Below are 18,142 nucleotides of genomic sequence, written 5' to 3' on the forward strand. Positions count from 1 at the left end.
AGGGCCCTGATGGGTGCAGTAGGACCCCACTGGGCTTCACTAGTGTGGGATCTCAGCACAGCAGTCCCGATGTGCAGAGTCACCAAGATAACCCTTGGGGGGCTCGGGAGTCCTGGAATGTTGCCAGAAGTGTCTGGTGGCTGGACTTTGATCCTGCATGGGAGACGACACCTGTATGAGGATGGGAGGATCACACTGGGATAAATGGTGAAGGGATAGGTTAATTAGAGTGTGAAACACAGGTTTTAGAATTTCGGTACAGGGGGGTCTGGAGAAGTAAGATGGAGGAATTGGGGCATGTCCTGTCCTTCTTCTTCTTCTTCTTGGCCTCCATCTTCTGTGGTGATGGTGGCACTTTGGGATTGGTTCTTACTGAAAGTGCACTGGTCAATAAGGGTGAAAGGTATTGGGGAAAATAGGTAAATATCTTATACGTAGTTTTGGGTATAAAGATAAGTGACCGCCCCGGGGGCTCTCAGTGTGCTCATGGCTGGCTGCTGTGCAGACCTCTGTCGGGCCGAGAGAAAATCTCGTAGATAAAAACTAATAAACACTGAAGACCAAGAAAAAACCTGAAGACTCGTTTCATCCTTTGGAGCGTGGGCTGTCCAAGGCCACCCCGAGCCTTCTCAGGCCATCAAAAACAGCCGAGAACGGGACACACTAGAACCCCGTTTCTCCCTGTTGTGGTATAGCAGAACGCCATTTCCCCTGTTGGGATACAGCAGGATCCCATTTGTCCCCGTTGGGGTTCACCAGAACCCCATTTCCCCGTGCTGGGCACAGCAGGATCCTGTTTTCCCCCGCTGGGGTTCACTGGTATCCTGTTTCTCCCCGTTGCGGTGCACCAGAACCATGTTTTCCCCCCACTGGTCCTGCATACAGCAGGACCACAATGGGGTTCACCAGGACCCCCTTTCTTCTCGCTGGGATACAGCAGGGCTCCATTTGTCCCCACTGGGAACCCCATTTCCTCAAGCTGGATGCATCAGCACCCCATTTCCATTTCCTCCTGTTGGGATGGAGCAAGGCCCCACTGGCATTCACTAACATCTGTTTCCACTCATTGGGATGCAGCAGGACCCCGCTGGGGTTCACAAGGGCCCCATTTCCCCACGTTGGGGTTCACTAGGACCCTGTTTCTCCCCATTGCAGTGCAGCAGAACCCCGTTTCCTCCCACTGGGTGCAGCAGGACCCCGCCGGGGCTCACTCGGCCCCCCTTTCCCCGCGATGGGTGCACCAGGACCCCATTTCTCCCCGCTGGGATGCAGAAAGACCCCATTTCCCTGCTCTGGGGTTCACCAGGACCCCGTTTCTCCACGTTGCGGTGCAGCAAAAACCCCGCTTCTCCTCGAGCCGGGGTCCCCCAGATTCCCGGGGCTGGGGTTCCCCGTTTCCCCTTTTCCCGGTGCTCTCTCTCCTCACTGGAGTTCCCCGTTCCCCATTACCCGTTCCTCTCTCTCTCCCCGTTGTTTCCCCCGTTCCCATTCCCCGTTCCCTCTCTCCTTTCTGGGTTTCCCCGTCCCCGTTTCTCTCTCTCTCTCCGTTTCCCCCTTCCCCCGCTGTTTCCCCCTTTCTCCCCGTTTCCCGTTCTCTCTCTCTCCGGGCGGGGTGCCGGGTTCCCCCTTTCCGTGTCTCTCTCTCCCCGTTCCCCGTTTCTCTCTCTCTCTCTCCCCGCTGCTTCGCCGCTCCCCGTTTCTAGTTCCCGTTCTCTCTCCCCGCGGGGTGCCGGGTTCCCGTTTTCCCGCAGTTTCCCGTTTATTTCCCCGTTATTTCCCCGTTTCTCTCTCTCTCTCCCCGCGGGGTGCCGGGTGCCGGGTGCTGGGTTCCCGTTTCCCCGTTATTTCCCCGTTATTTCCCCGTTTCTCTCTCTCTCCCCGCGGGGTGCCGGGTGCCGGGTTCCGGTTTCCCCGTTATTTCCCCGTTATTTCCCCGTTTCTCTCTCTCTCCCCGCGGGGTGCCGGGTGCCGGGTTCCCGTTTTCCCGCAGTTTCCCCGTTATTTCCCCGTTATTTCCCCGTTTCTCTCTCTCTCTCCCCGCGGGGTGCCGGCTCTGCCGTTGCCGCCGCCGGGCTCTCAGTGCGCAGGCGCGGTGCCCCGCCCCCGCCGCCGCTCGCGGTGCATTGTGGGACACAAACAAAGTGCCCGGGCGGCGCGCGCGGGAGCTCGGACGGAGGCGCGCGCGCTGCCCCCTCCCCCCCCGCGCCCCCCCCTTCCCCCGCGTGCACGCGCAGCGCGCGCGCCCCTCACGCCCCCTCGCGCGGGGGGGTCGCGCGCCCCCCGCTCTTCCCCCCCCCCCCCCCCCAGCCCCCCCCCTCCCCCTGGTTTCCCGCGCGCCGCCTGAGGGGGAGGCGGCGGCCTCCGCCCCCCCCACACCATCCCGGTCATCCCGCTCGTCCCGCCGCCTCCCGGCCCCGCCGTCATGGCCCCCAGATAGCGGCCCGGCCTCACCGACCGCCCGCAGGTAACCGGGGAGCGCGGCCGGGCCTGGAGCGGGAGGGGGCCGGTCGGTGGCGCGGCGGCCGCTGGTGCCCCTGGGGGGCGGGGGGCGGGAGGGATCCGGCTCCGGCCCCTCTCCCTCCCTTTCAGACCCGGCCCGGCCCGTCCCTTCCCCCGTGTTTGCCGTGCGTGCCCCGGGGCTGCGCTCGCCCCCCGGGGGATCCCATTGCGCGGTGCACCGCCGCGGTGTCCCCCTCCCGCGGGGCCGTGTCAGCCCCGCGCCTCGCCGAGGGTTCCCGGCCGGGGGTGTCTCCTGAGGGTGTCACCTTTCTCCGGGGGTGTCCCTGTCCCTTGTGCCGGGGCTTGGGGGTGCCGCCTCCCCCTGGGATGCCCCGCGTTCCGTTGTTCGGGGTGTCCTGTGCCTCGTGTCCCGGTGTTCGGGGTTCTCTCCCCTCCAGGGGTGTCCCTGGCCCCGGAGCTGCGGGTGCACACGGGAGCCTGCACTTCCGAGGGCTGTGGGGGGAACTTGTGTTGTTTCCTGCATCCCAACGGGATACCTGCTGCCTCCAGTGCCGGCTCGTGGGAGGAAATAGAGGGATTCCCACTAGCCGTGAGGCAGAGCTGCTGTCCCTTTGTTGTTGTTTGTTTTTTCCCTACAACAGCCCCTTCTGCACATTCCTCAGGGTCCATCTGCCAGGGTCTGCTCTGCTGCCTGTGTGTCCCCGCACCGTGAGGGTGGCACAGTGCTCATCTGCCAGGAACTGCTTCGTGTTTTTCTGCTCTCCTTCCATCTCTCCAGAGTCATTTTCCTATATAAACACAATCAGCAGATTCTGGGAGGGTATCATGTGTTTCTTGCTTGCCAAAAGCCTGTTGTCTCCTGTAACACACCCAGGTTGCCTCCCAAACCCTGCTGTACCTCTTTCCATGGGGTCCAGCACAGCCTGGTAAATCCCACACCTCAGGGGGCTGCAGAAGCCGCTGAGGTTTTCCCCACCCACAAACACACATCCTCCTCCAGAGCCCCAGGGATGAGTCGTGCAGCCCCTCTCGTGCTGTGCCCACTGCAGGGCCGTGTGTCCCCTCCTCCACACTCGCCACCCATTTCCTGCCAGGGCCTGCATCCTGTCCTGGCTGTGTGTGCACCCCCAGGGCAGGTGCAGGGTTTGCTGCAGGATCCCTCATGCATGTGGAGGTTTCCACCCTGAGTCCTTCCACACCTTGGGTGTTCCCACAGATTCCTGTGCTTGCTCCCATCACCTCCTGCACATGGCATAGAGGTCAGCCCTGTTCCCATCTCTGCTCTCTTCTTGGCTGCCTGTTACATCTTCCATGGCTGAAACTTCTCCCTTTTCCTTCCTGGGCCCTGCTGATCCTGCAGTGGGAGACTCAGCTCAAGCCCACCTTGGTTTTTGCTTTGACTTTGGGGTTTCCTTTGCTGAGCAAAATCAAGTAGTGTGTGTTCCTCCGAGGTATCAGCACATCCCATTGCTCTAAAATACCATCACTTTCTCTTTGTCTGGTCACATAAATAATTTTATATATTCCAGTGGCTGAAGAGTTTCCAGGCAAGCAGGAAAGTGACTTTTGACAAGGCCATGGAGTGACAGGATGAGGGGGAATGGCTTCAAATGACAGAGGGCAGGGATGGATGGGAGATTGGGAGGGAATTGTTCCCTGTGAAGGAGGTGAGGCCCTGGCACAGGGTGCCCAGAGCAGCTGGGGCTGCCCCATCCCTGGGACCATTCTGGGCCAGGTTGGACAGGGCTTGGAGCAGCCTGGGACACTGGAAGGTGTCCCCTGGGCTAGTGGAAGGTGTCCCTGCCCATGGCAGGGGAGTTGGATGTGCTCTTTAAGGTCCCTTGCAACCCAAACCATTTTGTGATGTTTCTAGAATCATTGCTGTCCTCTGGGTTTGCCATACCCCTGTGGGGAGTTTCTCAGTCACACCTTTGCCCCTGCTTTATTTCTGTGCTTCTGCCTCATAGGAAGCTTTTCCTTTCCCTTTTTAAAATTTTTATTTCATTTATTCTTGGGGTGTATCCACCAGGTATCCTCATGGCAGCTCTTCCTGAGGCAGAGGTCACTCAGCTGAGCTGGTCCCTGGCTCTGAGCTGGACGTTTCCACAGATGAGGGGTGGTTGTTTGTCACATGTGGCACTGCTCTGTGGGCCCTGCAGGGTGATGTGAGTGGCAATGAGTCCTGTTACAGCGACTTGATGAGGTCTCAGGGGGAGAGAGGTGGACGAGAATCTTGTTTGATGATCAGAAGGCTGGATTTATTGATATATGATATATAATACATTATGACTATACTAAAAAGTATAAGGAGAGAAGTTGCAGAGGCTGCTAAGCTAAGAATAGAAGAGAAAAGAATCTAAAAACAAGAGAGTTCTCTGTCACTGTGTTCTAGAGAGCTTGCCCTGTGATTGGCCCTTAGTTGTACACATGGAACATGAACTAATCATAGGTACATCCTATTGCATTTTACAGCAGCAGATAACCATTGTTTACATTCTCTTTCTGGGGCTTCAGCTTCCCAGAAGATGAACAAGTCCCAAAGAAAGAATTTCTATGAAAAAATGTCTGCGACAAGTCCTGTCACAGAGCAGCACCCAGGAGTCTCAGGGATTGGGATTTCAATGTGTTTTCTCCTGCTGCAGCCTGATGTGTGCACGTGGTGCAGATCCCAGGTGAGATCAGCCTGGAGACCTTGCCTGGCTTTCACTGCAGCTCTTTGAGGAGGTGTGGCTGAGCCTGGGAGCTCCCCCAGCTCTCCAGTGTAAATGCCTCCATTGATGTCCAGCTGTTTACTCCAGGAGCCAGTTACAATGCTCTGAGTGCCTCTCCCTTGGGACTGCTCCTATTTAAACAGCTGCTTTTAATCCAGAGCTGGAATTGGTGCTGACACTCCAGGCAGTCTCTTTGCATGGGAAGGGAATTTCCAGCCCCACTTCAGTCTCCCAGGTGGATGCTGAGGGAGGAAAACCTCATGCTTGGGAGCTTTTGTTTACAGGGTGAGGGAATTCCTGCCCCTCCGACTGTGAGCTTTGAGGGGAAGCACTGTCCTTACATATTCCTTCTACAGTATCTAAGAGTAGTCAGAGGATGAAACTGAATCCTTGCCATGTTTGTTGCAACAGGAGAGGTTAATCATAAACTCTGGCCCTTTCCAAAGGAGTGCTTTCATTGTGAGGCGTTGCTGGAGAGTTGTGCTGCTCAGAGGATCTACAGCAAAACAGCTTCCCCTGGCTGAGTCTGAGCAACCCCCCAGGTGTTGGGTTTGCTTGGGTTTGGTTGGGTTTGGTTGGGTTTGGTTGTCCCCCACGACCTGCTGGAAGGAGATTTTGTGTCTTTATGGCCTTTCTGTGCGTGGATGTGTGGTGTGATGTTTTCTGATGCAAGGTAAGGCGACTTGGTTTTGAGGAAATGGCATGGCGACTTAAACTCTCTGGGGTCACTCGGGCTAAGAACACTCGCAGGCACGGTCTAAAGGCCTTTATTGTTTTGTCTCGTCGGGTTTCATACTCAGGAATGTTCTTCTCTACGTCAAAGAGTCTTACCTTACTGTAATTGGTTAATAAGGAGTCGAAAGTTACTAATATTAGAAAAAATTAATTAAATTCTTAAATAATCCCTTATCACTAAACATTAAAAAAAAAAAATCCTACTACTTTCCGTAACATCACAAAATTTTCTAAACACTTACATCTCTCTACTCCAGTGGTGCTTGTGCGGCCAGCAGCAAGCCTTGGCTCCTTCACACCTGTGTGGGGTATTTCACATCAGTGTTTCACTGGCCTCACCCATTCCACCTGCTAAACTGGAGCTTTGAGAACATCTGAGTGTGTTCCTAGGAGAACATCTGGTGATGTGTCGGTTTCTCGGCTGTTTAGGTGGCCTGGAAAGGCCCAGCGTGGCCTTGGACAGCCCGGCGCTTCAAAGGACGAGGAGAGACTTCTGATCTTTTCTCGGTCTCGGTGTTTATTAATTGTTTATCTACAAGATTTTCTCTCGGCCCGACAGAGTCTGCACAGCAGCCAGCCATGAGCACACTGAGAGCCCCCGGGGCGGTCACTTACCTTTATACTCAAAATTACGTATACAATATTTATCAATTTTCCCCAATACCTTCTACCCTTATTAACCGGTGCACATTTAGTAATAACCAATCCCAAAGTGCCAACATCACCACAGAAGATGGAGGCCAAGAAGAAGAAGAACAGGACACGTCCCAATTCCTCCATCTTACTTCTCTAGACCCCCCTGTACAGAAATCCCAAACCCTGTGTTTCACACTCTAATTAACCCATCCCTTCACCATTCACCCCAGTGAGATCCTCCCATCCTCATACAGGTGTTGTCCCCTGTGCAGGATCAAAGTCCAGCCACCAGACACTTCTGGCAACATTCCAGGACCTCCGAGCCCCCCAAGGGTGGTCTCGGTCACTCTGCACATCAGTCCTGAGGTGCTGAGATCCCACAGTGATACATGTAGCTTCACTCCTTTTAGGGATTGTTTAAAGGAAAAGAAAAGAAAATCAACCTGTGAGAAAGCAAATCAAGCTATGAGAAAGCAGTGGTGCTGTTGCTGGCATGTGACGAGGAAGGAGCTGTCCCCTGACGTAGAAGGGATTGTCTGTTGACATTCTTCTCCCTCTCCCAGTTAGAAGTAGGTTATCCCTGCTCAAATTATGCAACTGTGCAGACAGCCAGACTTCAGGAATTCCAAATACTTCAATGTGTCAAGTGCTGACTTGGAAATGAAATGCCACGGTTGCAGAGCGTGTTCACAGTCTGGCGCTTGCAATCCGACATCGAGCTTGGAACCGCTGTGGCTGAGAAGGGGCAGCAACTTAATTGCTTGTTTCTTCCAAAAGTGTCGTGGGAGCCAAACTGGGTGGGAGAGCTGCCTCTACCTGTGACACTGTTTCCATATGGAAGCAGAAAAAAACCCTGCTGAAAACATTGATTTATGTAACAAATTGAAATGCTTCGTTCTCTGGCCGTGGTGTTGCAGTTTTCAGCATCCAGATCTAATTAAAGAGTTGTGTGCTCATTGCTCAGTAAACACAGGAGTCCATCACTGTCCTTGCCTTGCAGAGCAAATTGATTCTCCGAATGGTTTCACTGGATGGAAGCAGGTGTCTGGGACTGCTTTGTGCAAGGTGCTGAAATGAAATGGTGGTGGTAGGAAATGAGCTGCAAGCCTGATGAAATGGGGTGACAGGAAATGGAAACGCTCAGCGTTTCATTCAATTCTTACATTCCATTTAATCAAGTGAAGGAAGTGACTTAAACTGTGCTTTATTTGTAAATAACGTGTTCTTAACGCCTTCCACTTCAGAGCTGGGGAAATCATCATTTCACAGGAGCACATTGAGCAGAGGATGTGAACAATGGGATAATAAGTGCTGCAGAAAGTGCGTTGGGCTCAGCATGTGGTCTGTGACAGTGGCCAGCAGGAAATCATTAGGGGAGAGTGGAGCAGCAGCCCCAGGCAGCTCAGGCATCAGCCCCAGCTCGGGTTTGAGGTGCTCTGAGCCTGCTGGACCTGTCCTGGAGGGCATTGCTGAAACATTTCCAACACTTTGTACCTGCAGCTTCCACACAATACCCTGTGAATACTCTCAACCTGTACAAAAATAATACCTGGCTTCTGGGGAGTTTTCTTGCTTCTTTTTAAACTAATCTCATTGAATCCCTCATACTTTTTGTATTTTTTTTTTTTTGCATCAGCACCTCATTTGTAATTTTACAAGTCTCAGTTTTCTCTCTTTGGGTTCTTTTCCTTTCCCAAGCTGCATTGTCCCATTCTGTTTAGTACAGAGGCAGCTCTTCATCACTTGGGGTTTTTCCCTTTGAGCTCTGCTGTTGTTTTGAGGTGATTTGGCCACAATTTGTTTGCTTGCTTTACCCAAGAAGCCTGAATAAAGAGAGATGTGCTGTCTAATAAAGGGATACTTTGTAGCTCCTCTGTGATAATATTATAAACATTTACTGTGTGTAATGTTTTACATTCCAAGTGCAAATGAACACAGTAATCAGAGTGAGAGATATTGTAGTGGAAATACAGATACTGAGGAAGATCTGAGTTTATAAATACAGTACAGATGGCCCTTGATAAGGCATTTTGTATTTGGATATTACCAAGAGAGCAGTATGGAAAAAACTACACTTGTGGTGGATTCTTGCCAGAGTTGAGTTGGAAGGCACTGGAAGCATGAAGATGCCATGTCCTGTGGAGAGCTGAGAGTCTCAGAAATGACTTTTGGGATATCTGGTGGGTTAAGGGACACATTGCTCCTTTATTAGGGACAGATATTGACAGTGTTGAAGCTCTGTGGTTCCTGCAGTTTTCTTTCAATGTCTTGCTTTGTTTTTTTTTTTTAAGTAGATAAATACCCCTGGTTTGAAATGCCTACTGTGAGAAGTTTCTGTAAAATGTTGTGAAGATGCTGGAGGTTTAACAAAAACCCCACAAAACCCAGCACAGACTGGGGATATGGCCATACAAGGGCAGGCTGCTCCAGCCTGTGGAGTTGCTGCTCACCTGATAAGGTGCTTTGTGGATAAATACAAGCACTTGTAGCTTTTGGAGCCAAGAAGAACTCCTTTGAGGCATTTATCTGCATAAATGAGTCATTAGGAAAATAAAGGTACACGTAGTGCTGAAAGGGTGATGACACAACCACATTCCTGCCTTGCTTGAACTTGTTGAGGATTCTTTTGTAGCTGCTTCCGTTGGAAGGTGCTGCTGTTGTTGATGTGTCTGTGACACCCTGGCTGCTGGCACTGTCCCTGCTGGCTGGGTCAGCAGTGCCTGTTCCCTCCTTGGATCTCTCAGCATCTGAGATTTTGCCTTGATCTCTCCCCTCTGCTCTTTGCTGAGCTCTTTCCTCAGTGTTGCTTCCAGCACTGGGGGTGTTTATGGGGCTGCTGTGCTTCAGGGAGAGTTCAGCTATGCGTTGCCTTTCAGAAAAAAATATCATTTCTTAGAGTTAATGTGGATTTCATGAGGGTGTAATGCTTCCTGCAATAAAAGTGAGAGAGAAAAGCTGTCATTTTGTGTAATAAACCTGAATATTTCAAACAACCAGTCAGCTGACAGGTAAGCTTTGTGCTCAACTAGTAAAAACTAGCACTTAGCCAAATTTGGTTGTGACAAAGCTTCTGTTTGTGCTGTGCCCTCCAGTCTCTTATTTCTGTCAAATAAGAAATAAGAAAGAGAAATAAGGGAGTGATTTCCAGGGATAGGGGGGAGCACATGGTTTGGGGGGTAGTTGAAAGGAGGCACTCTGCACTTTGGCTGCTTTTCTCATTTTGCCTTGGAGGAAAAGAAAAAAATAATGTGTGGGGACCAACAGATGGGAGAGTTTTGTTATTTTTGTTTTTTTTTGTCTTTTTGACTCTTTCAGGGAGTAGTGCTACCAAAACAATCTTGAGCCATGCTGCTTTGCTGTGCCATTTTTCCTGAGATTTCTTCCACATGCCATCACCAGGAAGGGCTTGGAAATTCTTGTTTTTGTGACTAATTTGAGAGGCTGGCTTGAGTAGTTTTCTTCATGGATGTTTTTCCTGACTTCTTGTTGATATGCTTGCAGAGCTTCTGAAAGTGAAGGCTCAAATGCTGTGGGTAGCCATGGTAAAAGAAGAAAAAATAGATTTCTGGAATTAGTTTAAATTAGCAGGTTGCTGCAGTTGCTGCCACGTGCAAATGAAAGTAATATATGGACATTTTTGGCAATTTGCAGTGCTTAGAAAATTTAATATTCAGTTGGGGGTTTTTGCACTGTTGTTAAAGAGCAGGGACTATAAAACTGCAGCTTTGCTTTTTATTGCACAGAGTGGGAAATGGTCATCTTACAGCTTCTCTACACTAAGAAATTTGGGAAAAACTTCACCTGAATTTGCATGGAGCAAAAGGATAAAAAAGTTCCTGAGATCCCATAAAAATTTTGCATGAGCAGTGCCACGGAAAGCGTGGTTAAATGTGAATGTGTGCCTTGGGGCTGTAACACATCAGCCCATTCACTGGGAGCTGATTTCATTCTGAGGCACTTCCCTGCATAAGGACATGATGAGAACTCAGTTCACTTGTTGCTTTTATTCTACCAAAAAAACCCCAAAAAACAAAAAAATGGAGATTTGTTTCATATGTTGATAGCACATTTAGTAGTTTGATCATGTGTTTTTTGGGGAATTGGTGAAAACCAAAAGTACGGGGTGGTGAATCTGCTGTGAGATATCCCAGAACACTCTGTGTAGTGAAGTTCACACATTAATTTTTATTATGAGAATGAAGGTAATTCAGTGTGGAACAAGACTTTTCACAGCTCCTGCTCATATTGTTAAACAAGCCTCAGTTTTAAGGGCTGTCAGAAAATTGCTTTTATTTTGCACACACAGAAAAGTGCTGTAAGGAATGCTAACGTGAGATTCCTTCAGTGCAGAGCTGAAGCACCAGAGGCTGGGGAAGGTGGCATTTATCTGGTTTGCTTATTCAACCATGTGAAAGCTATATTGGGCACATCAACTTTGTGCACTACACTGCAGCTTCAAAAAAAGCAACAAGTTAAATCTGGGCCCTTTGAAGTAGTGAATAGTAACATTCTGTTCTCCAGAAGTGATGACTTCAAATGATCACACCAAAACTCCAAAAGCTGTCATGGCTGAGGAAAACAAGACAATTCTCCCCAGATAAATCTTATTTCAGTGTATCACTGTTGCATGAGACGTGGGTTTTGTTGGAGCCAGCAAACTTCAGTTATGCAGAAAGGCAGAGAGGCTTAAAAAAGGACATAGATCTTCTTTCTCTATCTGGAAATGATCTCAGAAAACATCTTAGCGTTGCAGAAAAATGTGTCTGTGGCATCAGATCAGTTCCAGCAGCAGGCACTGCTGTCCTGCCCTGATTATTGTAATCTGTGCTTTTAATTAGATGCTGAGATTAGGAGCTGTTGTGCTGCTCAGTGCCCTCAATGTGTTCCCTGTCACTTCTGCCCCAGTGTCCTGGTGGAGGAAGATGCTCTAAGATCTAAGCACACTTTGCTTTGTAGACACGTTAAGGGACAGCTGCACAAAGAAAAATACACCAAAACTCCTTCTTGAGACTCTTTCAGGAGGTTAAAATAGATATTGGCAAATAGCTGGCAAGAAATCAGGCACTGCAGCAGTTCTGTGTGCCTTGTACTGAGCTGTTCATTTCATGGAACAGTATGGAGATCTTACTCCAAAGTCACTTTTAACTCATTAGCTTCCAGTTCACAGCTCCCTAATGTACCATGCCAAAAATTAAATTAGTTCTGTTGGATTTCCCATGAATTTCATTCTGTTCCTGGGATTCCAGTTCTCAATCTTTTGTTTTTGTGTGTTGTGCTGATGATACACCTTAACCTTTTGATCAGCATTTCCTGAGCCAGTGTCTTGGAGATCTGTGCTGAAATGAATTTTTGGGGCACTCCATAGATGAATTCTTCAGTCTGTTCTCCAAGTACATGAATTATGCATACATAGGGGTTGATTAGGGACAAGAATAAATCCAGAAGTGTCACTTTCATGAGGAAATGACAAGCCAGAGCTGCATGAGAATCTGCTGCAAGTGTGTGGCTCTTTACCTTCAGTTTGTCTGTTCATCTGTGTGTTTGCACTAACAGCTCTCTTTGTCATGTTAGTCAAACATTTAATGAAGTTCTCATCATAGCTGGTGTTTCCTCTTTCTCTGAAAAATACATTTTCAATTCAGCTTGAGACACTTTAACTTCAGTAAACACAGGTGGTATCCCAATTTCTGTTTGTTTTCTTGTTCTTCATTCTTTTTTTCTCCAGTTTGTTTTCATTTGGCTGGATTTGTTCACTTGTATACAAACACCTGCAATCGTGTATCTTTGAGAGATGAAAACATCTCTATATTTTTTTAATAATCAGCCCTTGTACACTAAATATTTGAGAGATGAAATTACCATAGTGCTAATGTTGCCAAGCTTATTTGCAGGTGTGCACCACAAAATGAGACATTTTTTGAACAGTCCTGCCTCTCCTGCTGCCCTGACACCTTTTCCCTGGGAATTAAAGTGTCACCATTTAATCACAGCACTGGCTGATGGAAACACTTTTAGACTGGCTTCTAATGAAAGGAGTGGCAACATGTTTTGCACACCTACAACATGACATTTCATCTGCAGGTTTTATCTGTGCCAGCAGTTGTAGCTATGCTTTAATCTTGCAGCATTAATCCAGCACACTCAGTGCCTGATTCCAGAGCCCCAGGTCGGCTCTCAGGGATTCCCAAGCGTTTGCATGACAAACTCTTGCCAGCTCCCAGCTTTTCCCATCACTCAGGGGGCTCTGTGCTCAGCCATGGCCATTTTCAGAGCTGGGCAGATAAATTTCCATTGCCCTGAAGCCAACAGGAGCATTTAGCAGTTGAAACTTCACTGTGGACAACTTAACTTGCAGCCCTGTGACATTTCTGTGACAGTTCCTAATGTCCCCATTTGTCTGTGTGTTGGTTTGCACTCAGGACTCATGGCAGCTCTAAGTCCATCAGCTGCAGAGAGCACAACTCTCATTTGCTGAGACATAACTGATGTGCAATTCCTGCCATAAAAATTAAAAAGAGAGAATTGAAGTAGAATTGAACTCTCCTGCCAGAGAGACAGCAGAAAGTCTTGCAGGCCCCTTGCTGTAGGCCATACAGAAGGGTTGATTAGGGACAAGAATAAATCCAGAAGTGTCACTTTCATGAGGAAATGACAAGCCAGAGCTGCATGAGAATCTGCTGCAAGTGTGTGGCTGCTGGTGGAGTTAATGAATGTGGCCTTGGAATCTGTAATTATTACAGTCAGGCAGATGAGTGCTTAATTCTGCCAGATGGGAGAGCTCCACTCTGAGTTGCAGGACAAGCCTGGGGGTTTCAAACAGATTCACTCTGCAGAAACACTCTGGGAGCTGCTTCAGCCCAGATAGGTAAGTTCTGTTCTTGTTCTGTTCTGTCACTGGGAAGTTTTTGGAGGTTTGTGGATCACTCTGACCAGCAGGTTTGGCTTGGTTTGGATTCTCACATCCCCATCCTGAGCTGTGTGCTGGGCTCTGCTCTGCAGGCTGCAATTCTGCTCCTATCAGCCCACACAGGCTCTCTGTAATTTCTCCTCTCACACTGTCAGAGCACAACTGCTGAATTTTTACAGCCAACTTCTTCATTCCCATGCAAATGACTGGTGAGGAAAACAAACAAAAATCCCTGAGACACCTTGTGCTTCACCTTCAATGTAGAAACAGCAACTCCTGAGAAATAGTGATGCTTTAACTAATGCTTTTCAGCTTTTCCTTTGCTGTGACCTCACAGTACAGGAGCAGCTCTGTGATATGTTTGTGTTGGTTTTAATATTCTAAAATAAAAGTAGCAGACACATATCTCTTTTCATCACAGTAGATGTTTTGGGGTTTTTTTAAATTTTTACTCAGGCAGTCTGGTGACATGAGGAAGACTTTGGCCATCTCACTCTGGAAGCTATAAACCTTTTCTTGGAGTTTTATAGTTTTGAGTGAGGACAGCTGAGATATTTGGAATCAAGCAAATATTTCTGATTTGCTCTTGGTCCATATTGCTTTAACAGCAGCCATTGTGCTTAAGATCCATGGTGTAAAAATAAAAAAATCTGCAAAATCATAGAGGAACAGGAAGTGCACACAGAGGAACAGGAAGTGCACCTTACACAAGGTGTTGGTTGTCCATCTTTAGGCAAGGGAAGTTAAAATCAAGTGCCAGGAGGGTGTAGAAGTGGATTGCAAGGATGGTGCAGTGTCTGACCATACCTCACCCCTTGCTGCTGGTAAGAATTAAAACAGAATGTCAAAATAGGAGGATTGTTTGCTCTCTCTTTTATAGGAGTATGCAAGAAGTTAATTAGATCAACTTTTTTCAAGAAGCTAGCAGTGATGAAGGCATTGTTGCCAAAAGCAGAGGCTGGTTCTGAGTGATAAATTGCAGGGGTGAGAAGTGGCTGGGAGCCTTGGCACCTCCAGCAGGAGGGGTGTCAGCTCCTGCACCCAACACTCAGCTAAAGTTCCACTCATACAAACCAGCCTAAGATAATCTGTGCTCTTCTGCTTGGGGAGTCTGTTGGTGCTGTTCCCTTAAAATGTGTATGTAAATGTTTTCTAATTTTATCCTTTCAGAAGTGTGCTGTTTGCAGCTGACATCCCATCTCCACTTCACAATAAAACCATTTTGTAGAGCAAATTGATGGGTTTGGCACCCCACTACTTGTCTCAATGCCTTCAGCAGCCCTGAGAATTAAAATGCACCTACTAGATTTGCATCATGCAAATGCATTTTTCCATGATCTGAGTCAGTTTTTTCCTATCCCCATGAAAGATTAATGTTTTTGATAGCAGTGACAGTGTGAGTCAGAGCTGGAGCTGTGAGCTGGGGCTCTGCCATGGCTGCACACATCTGCTTTCTCCTTGTGCCATGGTACAGGCCAAGCTTTTGTTTTCTGTTATTGCAGGGTTTAATTTGGGGGAAACTGCAGAGATCTGTTAGGAGTACGAAAAACATGTATTTTATGGACACCCTGCCTTTTTCCTGAGTTGGAAAATTATTTTGGAAGAGGAGCCATTGGATTCTTTTCAGCTGTTTGCAGATAAACACTGTTCCTGGTCTGTTGGATGACTTAGAATAAAGAAATATTCTGTGCTTTTGCCTTTATCTCTTTCCTGCCCTGAAGAGGTTTACCTTGGTTGCTACCAAAAATGGTGGTGGGCCCTGTCACAGCTCAGCATTTCCAGATGTGCAAATCTTCTCAGCAATTCTTTGTGAAGAGCTGCAACCTTGCTGTGTTGACTTTGTAAACCTCAGGAGAAACTTACCTAAATGTTTACAAATCCATTTAAAATTGGGAAATGTGAGTAGTAGCTTATGGAAGAGATAAACATTCAGAGCCTCTGATAATTGTTATTTATAGGTTATTTATATTGACCAGGATCAGTTTGAACCATGGCTGCTTCCTCACAATGTTTTAGTCTCCTTCCATGGAGCTGGTTCTGGAGTGCTGCCTGCCACTCTTCAGCAGCAGCTTCTGCTGGGCTGTACCTAAAATGTAGGAAGATCTAAATTCTAGAATTCGGAAAGTCTCATTGCAAGTTTTCCAGAGGAAGAGGTGACTGCTTATGAACCAATTTACCACCCTTGGAAATTAAAAAAAAAAAAAAAAAAAAAAAAGAAAAATTAAGTGTCAAACAAAGGAAGAGGCTGGGGGTGAGTACAGAGCACCCAACAAATGCTCTCTGTGAGCAGCACTAATGGTCATGAAGTCAGTGGCCTCAGCAGCTCTGGCACATGAACTTGGCAATAGTGGTTTGCCAAATCCCCAATCTTTACAGAATGTGTGCTCTTGTGAAGTGCAGTGTTTTTGGAGTACATTGGGAAAGCACAACACACTCTTGAGATGCCTTCTGCTGTGGATGGGAGTATTAGCTGCTCACAATGAATAAGGGTTGTAGTATTTCAGCTTTTAGGTGAAATTGCTCTTCCATTCCAGCTCCCAAGTGGAGCTCTCTGAGTTCCTTACCTGCCATCAGCCACTCTTGGTGGGCAGACAGATCCTCCCAGGGAGGTGAGTGTTCAGTGTGCAGCTGGAGCCCTGGCCAAGAACAAAACACCTCCAAACTCCTTCAAACAGAAAGTGCCTGAGCATTGTCCAAAACTGGGAGGAGAGGGACACAGGGGCAGTGTCCTGGGATATTTCAGTGACATAGGGACAGTCAGAGTCTGAGAGAGCAAGGACTGAGCCAGGCCCAGCACTGAGTGCTGCCTGAGTTGTTTGCAGGCTGTGCCATCACCTCACTCAGCACAGGCTGGAGCTTGGCATCTCTCAGGTTGAGCACAACGGGGTTTATGCAGCAGCTCCTGAACACTGGCTCCTTTGTGCACTCACAGTTAGCAATCTGCTGTCCTGGAGGAAATTGAACTTCTCAAGCCCAGAATACTTCCCAGAATGGGTCATTTCCCTGCTCCACTCATCCACTGCAGCCAAAGGTTACAGGTTTGCATTCCAGGGATTCCAGAGCTCCAGAGTGAAGGCTCCACACTGATGTCATTTTGAGCACAGAAACCTCTGTTTGCCTCTTTTACATGAATTCTCTCAGGTTTGGCAGTGCTGGCTTGAGGTCAAACTAGGTTCACTGACCTGAGTTAAAATACAATTTAAAATAAAGTTTAAAAAGTGCTGTTGATTGATTTGAAACTAGGATGGTGTGGGAGCTCTGGCCTGCAGTTTTGTGAAGTGAACCAGGACAAGATTTATAATGGAGATAGCACCTTTTATTAGGCCAGCTGCTGTTGGGGAAACAGATGTGGGTTTGGATGGAGATAGAAATAGCAGACTTGTAGTTCATTCTGATTGAAGCAGTTGTTCTGACTCAATTATGAACTTAATTATACTTAATTATAGTAACCAGTTAATTTGAGGGAGTGAGGGGTGCTGGTACCTGTGTACTGCAGTGAGATGACAGAGATAAAATGCTCCAGGTCTCATGTTTATCCCTGTGGAAGATTTGTCTGTGTCTGGACTGCTGCTGATGGAATGCTGCTCTAACCACTGCCCAAGGAGTGATCAGTATTCAAAATAAATAATAATGTAAAAAAACAACCTAAGATCTGATTTACACCATGGGCTCACATCACAGTTTGATGAATGTATCTGAGGGCTTGGTGAGCACCAGGGTGGGAATTTCTTATTTCTTTTGAGGAGCTAATTGCTATAAAGTGATATAAAGTGTGTTGGTTTCAGTGTTCAGGAAAAGCTGCTGTTTTCATGCTGTGAATTGCCACGGATCAGGATAGGGAGGTTAAAGGTAGGGTGGTGGTTTTGTGGTGCTAAAAATGACTTTTGTTTTGAAATGATGTGACTAAGTGAGAAACTGAATGCAGACAGCTCCCTGAGTTTGCTTCACTAACTTCTAAAATATTTTTGTCGATACCATGTTTCAAACCCAATCACATTGGGCAGCAGGTGAATAAGGAGCTAAATTTTGTGCACATGGAAGTAAATAGGTCACATAAACAATATTTTTGAATTCCAATATAGTTTCTTTTCCATTCACAGTTTCATTACATTATAACATTACACTAACAGTGTACAGTTTCATCTTTGCTGTTTCTAAGCTCGGAAACTTGACACCTGCTGAATCCCAGAGCAGTGGATGTGCTGTGGTAGCTGTTGCTAAAACTTGCATTTCAGTAGCCTTGAAAAGTGAGAATGAGCTGAGTTACTCCAAACTACTTAAAGGTCAGGTCTTCATTTGTGCCCCTAGGTGTTAAAAAAAAAACCAACTAATTTTCAAATGAATTGTACAAATCCTTTGGTACAGTAGCACTTCCCTTCAGACTGCTTTTGGCTAACAGTGGATAAAATTGTCCTTGCTCTGGGAGCCCTGAAGTGCTCACATTTGAATTCTCACCTTGTTCAGGGATGAATGCTGTGATGGTGATTCCTCACATGTTTCCAGGGCAGAAATGCATGCTGGAAAAACCATTCTCTCCAACTGTAAATGTCTGTGTCAAAGTTAAATATGGACTGAAGTGTCCCACTGTGAATATTTTTAAAACCTGTGAAAGTGCCTTGAATTTCTCTGTGTTTCTCTGGAGGCTGGAAATGTGTTGTGGGCCAGGGTGTGAGTGTGTGCCTGGGGAATGGGA

At 47.7% G+C, this 18,142-nt stretch overlaps 1 protein-coding gene across 1 annotated transcript in view; it reads left to right on the plus strand.

Moving 5' to 3' along the window:
• The first annotated feature begins 2,365 nt into the window (after nucleotides 1-2,365).
• ZBTB44 (zinc finger and BTB domain containing 44) overlaps nucleotides 2,366-18,142 on the plus strand; it is a 40,530-nt gene continuing 24,753 nt past the window's right edge. Inside the window, exon 1 of the mRNA XM_063178574.1 lies at nucleotides 2,366-2,464. The gene's annotated coding sequence lies outside the window, so the exon portion shown is untranslated. The remainder of the gene's footprint in view (nucleotides 2,465-18,142) is intronic.

This window comes from Melospiza melodia, chromosome 29 (genome assembly GCF_035770615.1).
Source record: "Melospiza melodia melodia isolate bMelMel2 chromosome 29, bMelMel2.pri, whole genome shotgun sequence".
Taxonomy (NCBI): domain Eukaryota; kingdom Metazoa; phylum Chordata; class Aves; order Passeriformes; family Passerellidae; genus Melospiza; species Melospiza melodia.